This window comes from Octopus bimaculoides, chromosome 2, assembly GCF_001194135.2.
Source record: "Octopus bimaculoides isolate UCB-OBI-ISO-001 chromosome 2, ASM119413v2, whole genome shotgun sequence".
NCBI classification, from domain to species: Eukaryota; Metazoa; Mollusca; class Cephalopoda; order Octopoda; family Octopodidae; genus Octopus; species Octopus bimaculoides.
In genome coordinates, this window is record NC_068982.1 from 182,471,425 (window position 1) to 182,482,564 (window position 11,140).

The 11,140-nt window shown below is 34.0% G+C and overlaps 1 protein-coding gene across 1 annotated transcript in view; it reads right to left on the reverse strand.

Moving 5' to 3' along the window:
- The window catches only part of LOC106871339 (uncharacterized), an 8,323-nt gene extending 7,214 nt beyond the window's left edge, over window positions 1-1,109 (reverse strand). The window contains exon 1 of the mRNA XM_014917741.1: window positions 1,087-1,109. The gene's annotated coding sequence lies outside the window, so the exon portion shown is untranslated. The remainder of the gene's footprint in view (window positions 1-1,086) is intronic.
- Between the last annotated feature and the right edge of the window lie 10,031 nt (window positions 1,110-11,140).

The window sequence follows — 11,140 nt, forward strand, 5'->3', positions numbered from 1 at the left end:
TGTGTGTGTGTGTGTGTGTGTGTGTGTGTGTGTGTGTGTGTGTGTGTGTGTGTGTGTGTGTGTGTGTGTTAACCCCATTGAGGTTGCTGCTAGATGGACATTGGTTTGTCATGTATAGTCCACAACATTTCCCCAAACCGAAAACTTACTATTCAAAAGAAAATACAAATTGCCAAAATATTTGATCTGCCGAAGCAGAATTGGTCATGGAGCTGATGCGCACTAACACAAGTAACAACAACAAGCAGTCTACGTTAAGGAGATATTTTTGTGAAGTTGTGTAACTAAAATTTTTGTGGTTCTCTCTAATATAATTATTTTGTTCAGCTACTAATCCTTACTTTAAAACAGCATATCATTCTTTCAACTAATATATTAATGCGATTTATGCTATATTTGATATTTATTCGTATTCTCAGTACCATTGAAATACGCTAATAATATTACTGTAAGATTTTCACTCATTTTCTCAAACTCGTATCCTAATTGGTAATTCATTCTTCGATATTGCATTTAATTTTTTTTCGTTAGTTGTAGTTCTTTAGTTTCAATATATTATCTAATATATTATAATCCATCTCTTTCAAGCAAGCATCGCATCTGAAACATAAATTTGCAATAAGGTTTCCAGCTGCTTATAATCTTTCCTTGAACGTTTCAAGTTAATTACATACAAAATATGATTTATTACTATGCCAGAATATGTGTATGCTCATCCAACCAGTTTAATATAATAATCAGAGCTGCTTCGGCCTAGTAGAATAGTAGCAGTAAAAGTGTATTACCTTGATATATGCCTCTAATAAGGCAAAAAAGAAATCATATTTTTGTATTTATCTAACATTCTTCTGGAAGTATAATATGCTAAACGTACTTAATAAAGTCTGGTGATACGTTTTTTTTTCATACACTTTTCGCCCACATTCCCTATATGTAATTTGATGGTCTATTTAGAGCACAGCAATGGATTCTCTGTAGTTGCTTTACTTTCTAGAATTAGCAATCAAAATCCCTTTAAATCTCATGCTTTCTTCACTAGGGAAGACATATATAAACCATACATATCGTAAAAAGTGTAGGATAGTTCCGATTAGTATACTTCTGAATTTAGGTCTGCTTGAATAAGGGTGACCCAGATTTTAAAAAGAAATACAAGAACAGCATTCTTAGAATGTTCTTTCCAGTTCTACTTTCTTCATAAAACAGCCATACTCTACAAGAGCAATGAAATAGCACATCTGCTAAGATATATTTCTCTTCCTGTCTACACAAGCTAATTGATCTTATGAATGTCTATGTTATTAAAAGACAGATGATAGATTTGAGGAGTTGTAGTATTTTTTTAATTTTGTTAAATCTATTCTCTTTTTCGACAAATCAATTATTTACTACCAACTATCGGAAATTACACCTGAAATACCAGTAAATACATAGTATGCAGTTTCGAATATTTTCGCGAGATGTTAGTGGGTTATTGAGGCAAAGGTGATAGTTAGTAATATAAGAACTTCTGCTGCTATTGTTATTGTGGTTCATTTTATTATAGCGAATGTTTTGCGGTTTTTGTAAATGTTCTTTGTTGTTATTGTCAAACCTGGTTGAAGAGATTGTTGATCTTATGTATTCTAGCTATGATTCTATCGCGTTTTGAGGGACAATTTAGTTCCGACTACAATATTCAATGTATTCTGTTTTGTTGTTTTTTCCTTTGTTTGTCTGCTTATTTTATGATTTTGGTTTTGGTCTTGTGGAGGTGTTCTCAAACACATCACTGCGTGATTCTAGAGTATTTCGTTTTTCGATTTCAATAAGCAAATGTATATTCTAAAAATATATCTGTATCTAGCTGTGATTTTGTTTCATTGGATTCTTTTCACTGGTTTGGTCTGTAGGAAGATGCACTATACATGTCCTTCGCAGATCATGATACGATGCCCTTAAATCAATACAGTTAATGATATCTGCAAAACAAAGGCAAATGAACATATGCAGAAAAAAAAACATACACGACTATGAACCATCAAAAGAATGACTCAACAGAGTAATTAGAGAGCTACCTGGGAGGGAATGCGTTTTATAAATGACGTAACGATGTGAAAAGAGTCGGCTGCTAGTGATTGAGTGGGGATGATCTGAAAGAATCCACCTCCAAGAAACAAAGTCTAATGTAGTAGTCATGGAAACGACAAAGGGTGAATACAGTACGCCTCTGGTCCACACTCAGGAGTATGATTGTGGACAACTTTAGGGCAGTAAAAAACGGTCAGCATTCATCCCTGTTTCCATTACAGAAGCAATATCTCATTTTGCTTGTGATTTACATTCGTAGAAAATTAGTTATTGAAAGGATGAAGTATTTTGTGAATGCTTTTGCTACATTGTTTAATGCACAACGTATTTTCTTCACTTTGAACCAGGAGTGATTGATCATAAGCATTTACCAATTTTGATCACATATATCATTGCTAGATTTTCTTGTTTTATCTTTTATTACCTCTGTAAAATGTTTGTAATGTTATACATTTTGTAGAATCCGATTCTCTATGTCTAATTTCTTTGTTATTTATTCATGTATCATATCCTGTTATTTGAAACATTTATAGTCTTGTATTCAGTATATTTTTCTCACTAATATATATATCACCGAATAATTGTGACTGTTCTAAAGAGAACATGTTTCATTTATTATGTATCAATCGATTATTTCTTTCTCTCTCAGCATCAATTAGTTCTTTCTTTATCAATATTATACTAAGATAGTTTTGCCATTACAGTTTTGCATGAATCCTCTGGAATAGATTTGTTTTGTCTAGAGGAAAGTTTTGTCAGATTATTGCAATATTCCTTCATTTAGATCAATAAGACGTTCTTACATTACTCCAATGATTTGGCGGGACTTTGGAATATTTTCTCTCTTTAATCTCCATGTACATATTTGTGTATTTCGATATTGTATTTTTGATATATTTGTAATATATAGCTTTTCATTGTTTATTTTGCTAACAATATGCATAATGTAGAACAGAAAATAAAAGACAATCAGCAAGGAAAGGAAGCTTGTTGCAAATTATTCAACTAACAGTTACCTATAAAACGCAGACAACAAATACATATTCATCCAACTAAACAATATAAGAAAAGACTACCGTTGTATTACGTTTATCAAGAACTCTGGGATACTCATTCATTTTAATTTAACATCAATTTTTCTAAGAACATCGCTTTCCTTGAGAAGAAGTTTTTGGTTTCTAATCTTCTGTTTCAGGAATGTTTAGAAAATTCTCCACTGGATCTCTTTTTGATCTCATATCTGCCTAAAGTACGTACCTCTCAATATGTAAATATCTAAGCAGTGTAAAGCTAAATGTTATGTACCCGTAGAATTTTTGTCGTTTTGTTTTTCATCATTTTATGTAGAGGGGAATTATGCCTCTACATATACATGCGCATATGGTTAGTGACGCGGTTAGAAGCTTCGTCGAGGTGGTTAAACCTACTTCCTAACCATTGCAAGTCGACTGCAAAAGAAATAACATAAAAGTCGAAGAACTCCATGACATAGAGCTAAGTAAAGCAGCTAGTGTGATCCAGGGCAAAAGGCACTATATTGCCTGATGTACGAACAATAGACGAGCGAGTCAAAGATGTCTGACTGGAGACAGCTCAAGACAATATACACAGACTGTGGTATCAGCAGTATACGATTCAGAGAGAATATAAAGTGTACATTCATAGACATGAATCTGTTCATAAGCGACACTAAAATGATCAGTCGAGTAGCCATCTTTTGGATGCAATCTAAGATGCCTCTGTGTGTAACAGCAGCGCCATCCCGTCCTAGATACGATGGCAATATGCTATTGTACAAAGACTGATGTATTTTCTAGCCCAGAGAAGGAAAGGCTAATTTTCACATTCAGTCTTCGTCGTGCTGTGTAAATGCGTTCAGGATCAGTGAGTTTCAATTTCGTCAAGCTATTCATAGGTTTCCAACAGCTGACCGTGCAACTACTATAACTACTCGTTCATTCGATCTCTAGCAATAGTCAATCTCGACAAAATATATGATGCAGAGTAAAGTTCCAAATTTATGTATATATTGCGATTCTTTAAGTAAATTTCCGCTAGGAATATTGTTTTATCTGCGTTCAGTTATGCGGGACGCATATTTGCTTTAGCCAAAAGAGAAACCTATCCCTTTATTTATATGTAGTAGAAATACATAAAATTCATAATCACAGAAACATGATTTGGGGATTTTCATTCTATATTTGATATACTAGTGAACTAAAAGGGTTACTTTCATTAATTTATATCAAAAGTGACTATGCTCACTGAAACGGAGATTTATAATTTAGGGAAATTGCTTTGATAAATAGTTCCAGATATTGCATTTAGCTAAACAGTGATACATTATATAAGCTACATTAGTGTAACCTCTCGGTCAAGCGACGTGATATCTAAAGAAAGTTCATATTTCCTCTACTTCTTCTTTCTTCTATGAATATTAGATTTCGTCTGCCAACCGTATTTCTATAATCGATGATAGGTCAATAGCTGAACGTGACCAGATCGGTTATTTGTACCTTGTAGACTAATTACACAAGTGTAAAAGTCATTGTCTCTAACCGACCAGTTCGTGACCTATTGACAAATTATCACATAGTCATGTTGATGCAATCCAAATTAAGAAGAAAAAGTAGACCATATCACTGCAATGAAAGAGAATTTATATACGAAATCTGAAGGGTAATAGCACGTGTTTAATAACATAACGTTGATAATAATTCAAATAATAAAGTCTGTATGGTGAAGGTATTTAAGAAATACAAAACCGAGTAAATGAATCGGATTATAATTTTTCATGTTTCACATATGGTGGTTCAGAGTTCAAATATTCAAGTGAGTGTTGAATAATCGAATGTTACCAGAATTTCACTTCTACCATAATAAAACTGCGGTAGAGTAAATTTATTGTAGGTATTTACCGCCAAGTATTGATCGAACTATTGTTGCCACGAAAATTAGATAAGTTACTGTAATCTACAATGATTGTGAGTAAACGACCTCTAGGTTAATGAAATCGTTTATTTTAAACGCGTGAAACAATAGTTAAAGTATACCTCATATCTCTCTTGCTGAAAAATGTCAAATGAAGCAATCTTAAATATTATACAAGTTATGCAATGTATCAACTAATGGATTACTGTGGCTAAGGACTAGCATGAACACACCACACTGTGGTTTATATCATTTGCATCAGTGCATAAGTGTTAGTAGTGTGTCAACTAAATTCACAGAACGTGGCAATGTGCATGCGGTTGTGTGTGTGCGCGTGTGCGCGTGTTTATGTGTTTGTGTGTGTGCGCCAGTGCGTGTATGTGCATGTGTGTGTAGGGATAAATTATAAGTAAATTTACATACCTAAAAAATGCATGAGCTCGCAGAAAAAAATGCTTCACATCTTTCTCATACCAGTTTCCACAAAATGGCGTTAACCTGCTTACTCCCTTTGTAGAATTGATATGGACTACACGGTGTTGATGAGATGGCGAAGACCAGAGAATATGAAAGGAGCTGTTCGCAAATCCGTTCTGAGTAGAAAGACTGTTGTTCAACTGCACGTCTCTTTACAGAGTAGAGTCGAAATGATAATTATTAAATATACGGACGTAAAATTATTAGAATTATATAGATAGATACAAACACACATGTAAATATATGTAAATGAATATATTCATGTATACATGTATAAGTATATACGCTCATGTGTCTATATACATGCATATAAATAGGCAAACATGGCGGACATCGCGATGTGCAGAGGATCGTTTAAAAGGTATTTTTGAACATTCTTCATTGCAACAATAGGGACCTGAAGAAGCATAGAACGGTAAATGGTTTATTTGGGTCTTCTTTTACGAGTAAGAGGAACAATTTTATACATATCAACTAAGCGTTATTCATGCCAAATATACAATACTTATTTTCACACATGTAGAATTTCGCTTCTGCGAGCATAGTGAACATTGTAAAAACAATACGACTAATATTGCCATGAACACCACTACAGTACGTGTAAGATATCTTGGAAAACATGTGTATCCTTTCATTTCATATTGTCTTTCTAGTTAAGAAAGGATGTTCTTTGATACTCTGAAAAATAGACCCACGAAGATCCCACTATCACATACAAAAAGTGGTTAAAATACACCTTTTCTATTTTCTATCCGGTTATTTCTGTGTTCCTCTTTGTCGAAGAGCCTAGGCTCGAAATGTAAAATACATTTTCACTTCCCGAGCGTTAAACTAATACATCTGTTTGTTGTTTACACACCCGTCTTCGTCTTTCGTTTTTTTTTGGGGGGGGGGAGTTCTCACTATATATATATATATATATATTCACACACACACACACAAGAGGGTCAGTTAATTATGAGTGTATTCAAAATATTTTCCTCTCAGATTCACAGACTTATTGCAGCGGTCCTTCATTTTTTCTAAGCCCTATAAAAGAACTCGGGGTGCTGTAGCACCAACTAGGCCGTTCCTGATACCCTTATAGCCAGTAATGCTTCACCACTCCTTCGTACGCATTTAAAAACAGCAGAAAGTTGCAAGTTCAAAACAATTTTGCCACGTTCTATAATCTGTCTTTAATCAACATGAAATACATAGATACAAATATATCAGTACAAGGAATATTGCTGGAACATCCCAAGAAAGCTACTTTCAAAGGCAGACATATCAAACTTGCTATTCATATTCGAGATAGAAAAGTTATACAGATAAGACATGCATTTATGAAGATAATGTTTCCTGAAAATCTCATTCAAAATCATCTAGGAGGACAAGTGCTTCGAAATCTGCAAATCTTCTACCCCAATTATAAATTTACATTCATATCAATAATTATTTGTATATTTTGGTTACGTTTCTAAACGCCTAAGCAACAATCTTGAGAAACTAGTTTATCCTAGCAAAGAAACAATCCGTAAGTGGAGCAGTAAAAACATGCATGATTTTCTTGATGTTCGATAAGTTAAAATTATCGTTGCTTTTATCCAAATTTCAATTAGTGAGCTTTTGTTTGGGTTACAGCTAATATTCTACTCAATACCACTGATTTGCTCGTTAGTTGTTTGACTTTTACAATTTGAGCATGCCCGTTGGGGAGCATCATAGCCATATGTTGAGAGGAAGTCTTTGGGATTTGAATAATTCACCTCTGAAGACATGTGTGTTTCTTTCAACACCCTTCAACAACCCTCATTCAGGGACCTTTTGCGCGGGAAACGGCTACTCGACCTGCAGAAAATTCTAACTCGGACCCACTTGCACGGTTATACGGTGTTTATTTTGATATACCACCATCTGGTGCACATATCGTTATGATACATGTGCCTGATGTACCCTTAACAGACGGGTAGTTATGATGGGTATACTGGGTTTCGTATATTTTACCCCAGTGTCACTGCGATGGCATGCACTTCTCTCTCGCTCAATAATAATGATAATACAATCACCAGTCGGAACAATACTGGAGTAGGAGAAAGGTAAGATTGTTTTGGACTTGCCTATACAAACGGACAGAAAGTTAGAAAATAATAGATCGGACATAACATAGATTAGTTCAAGAGAATTACTTACTAATCGACCCATCATGCTCGTTTGATTCCAGGATCGTAAAGAAAGTATAAGAAAGGTAAAACAAAAAGTAAAATTCCTTAAAATTTGAAATAGGAAGAATTTGGAGCATGGTATCAATACAGGTCATGCCTTTAATAATTGACGCGGTGGGAAGAGTAAGCAAAGATATCGACAAATAGCTGAAGAAGACAGGGTTTTTTTCTAAGGATGTGGGCAGTACTTGTCAGCACAATCTTTTGGATTTCTCGGAGATATGTTTCTCCTGGAAAATTATCTAGATGTTTCTGACATCCCTTTCTTATCGTACCAAGGGCAACCACAATAAGGGGAACAGTTCTCGCTTTAAGATGCCATATCTTTTGTATTTCAATTTCCAGGTCCTTATATTTATTTAATTTGTCAAATTCCTTTACAGATATATTTTTGTCAGTGGGAACACTTACATCTATTAGTCTACAAGTATTGTGTTCCCTGTCTTTAATGACAATATCTGATCGATTAACCTGGTTTGTTCTGTCGGTGTTGAATGGAAAACTCCCGAGGATAGTTACATTTTTACCTTCAAAGACTGGCTCAAGATGATATTTATACCAGTAAACAGCAGTGCTAATTTTGTGGTGTTTACATATTTTCCAATGTAAACACTTGTTCTATTTTTTAGCAGATTTGGTTTTATAATGTCGACATATTAACCAGCGTCGATATTGGGCAATTCTGCCATGCTTTGATTTATACTCCATGGGTGCTAAACATTTGCACCCAGAGATTAGGTACTTCACTGTTTCAATTTTATCGCTGCAGTATCGACACTTTGGGTCTACTCCATTTTTCATCACATGGGCTTGTTAGTTTCGGGTTTATAAGCTCTAATCTTTGGCAGCTAAGATGAAGACTTCACTTTCTCCCTTTATCCCTGAGCTCCATAGCCACTGATGGGTGTGCTTCCGGTCTACATCAGCTTGTTTACTACAGGCGACATACTTGCCATGCACAGGTTTTTGCTCCAATCACTCAGCCAATTGTGAAAATGTTTTTTCCTTTGCCATTTTTATTATTATTGTTGTTGTATTTGTTGTTGTTTCTTGTTGTTTATTGCTATTGTTGTTGTTGTTTCTTGTTTATTTCTATTGTTGTTGTTGTTGTTGTTATTAATATTATCATTATTATTATTATTATTATTATTATTATTATTATTGCAGTATGACTTGGCTCGAGAGAGTGAGAGAGCGAGAAAGAGATAGATAGATAGATAGATAGATAGATAGATAGATAGATAGATAGATAGATAGATAGATAGATAGATGGATAATGAATATACAGATATATATATATGTATATATATATATATATAAATAAGCATAAACATAAGAGATCTGGCATGTTGATGCTAGGTTGAAGCTAAGAGTAAATGAACTGAAAACTCGTTAAACATGAAACGGATTTATATTAAAGAACAATATATATGCACCTGTAATCTAAATGAATTAATTTTCCAATTAATACGTGGAATCGGATGACACGGGTCATAATGTCGAGGCAATTTAATTTCGTGATATTACTAATAGGTAATGTCCCGTCAATCAATCTCATATACTCAGTGTGCACAGAACAGTATTTCTCTATCTAACCAGACATCCATCACAATAGAAATCATTTTATTTCAGTTGATAGTGAAATTAACAAAGAAAGAAAAAAACAAAACAGCATAATAATTTGAAAAATATAAAAATCAAAGACATTTTTGTTGCGGAATATATCAGTGGCGTAATATCAAACATCAGGTTGTGTATCATCATCTTAACTACCAACAGATATGGAAATCACTCCAATTTATATGTATAACTCTTTCGGTGCTGAGTGAGCCGCCTCGCATACGCGTAATTATTTCTACTATACACGCGATATGCTTCATTGAGCAAAATGAACAACACATTAATGAATATTGTTTCCAATTTCCGATATTCAGCATATTTTGCATTGGCATTAAATATTCCATTGATAAGATAATGGCAAATCGTGAAATGTAATTTATTCGTATCGTCAGCAAAAATAAATTGTCATGTTTAACAGCGTCTAAGCAATTTTCTGTAATCAATAGCGAAAGATGTGGCATCAGAAAGAAACGGAGAGGCTATGTTCGCTACTAAATTGGCCCTGCGCTAGTGGGCGAGATAATAGAGTCACAAGTATTATTGGGAAACATGTTGCTATCGATCAGAATAAATAGAGGATTTAAGCAGAAATTGATAGTTAGAAATGACAAATGAAATCGTTCAATATCAAGGATATGAAGTGATTTAGAGAGCACGTAAGTTATGCATTTATACACAGACACACACTCGCTTACAACCATCTATACAAATATGCGCTCTTGTGAGTTAGTGTGTGTCTGTGTGTGTGTGCGCGTGTGTGTGTGTATGTGTGTGTGTGCGCGCGCTTGTGAGTGTGCGTCCATGCGAAATTTTGCGTGTGTTTAATATTATGGGTTACACAGCTGGTTAAGCATTATCTTATTCACTCAATATGAAATGTAATATAAATAGATATATTGTATACCACAAAATGCCGTTATACTTATATCTTTCGCTCTTCTGGCTCTTCTGACTTTCACCGTGTGTGTGATAAGCTGGTATAGCGATCAACTTGGTATGTTGTTTACGTTGTCTGTCTATTAAGGAAATGTTCAACAATTGCGTATTTATCACAAACGTTCTTCAGTGCGCTATTTCATCGACTAATGTATTCAAATTAAGCCAATGGCCCGTTTGAGCTACTTCATCCGTCCTCCTGTCCCTTTTATTTATGCAGATTATCCCGAACTAAGATTGTTCTTAGCTCTTACTAAATATTTTAAAGGCCTCCGAACTCAATATCAGGTATTCCTTTCTCCGATCATGAAATCATTGATAATAATTCATACATTTTTCAAATTTTTCTTCCCTTTTCTTTGAGTGACTTGGTAAAAAAACATTGCTATCCTATATGGACGAATGTTATTTTAAAACATTTTGTGGATTATCTTGTATGGCTTACTTGCAATTCCTTATGAATTTTTAATTCAAATCTTTGTCACTAATCCCTTGTGTTATTTTCTCTTAACACCTTAACGATTTAAAAGCTATTAGATTGGGATGTGACTAGAAAATAAGTGCGTAAATGGAAAAAGAAAAATGAAAATTAATGCCTGCCAATACACACGCATACCTAAATGCACATATGTAGACACACGGAAAGGAACATTCAAAATTTTTTTCAATTAAAAATATCAGTTCAATTACATTTTATTTTTTTTAAATTGGCATAAAAGTATAAACGTTTCCAATAAATTCACTACATTGACTGGTGGTGAATCATTATTTGTTGCTATTTATAGATTTGAAATTGGACTTTAATCGCTTAAAACGAAAGATATTATTTACCTTGAAAATATTTGAACGTTAGCTACTGATATATACGTAGGTGGGTGTGTGTGAAAAATAGTTAACAACGA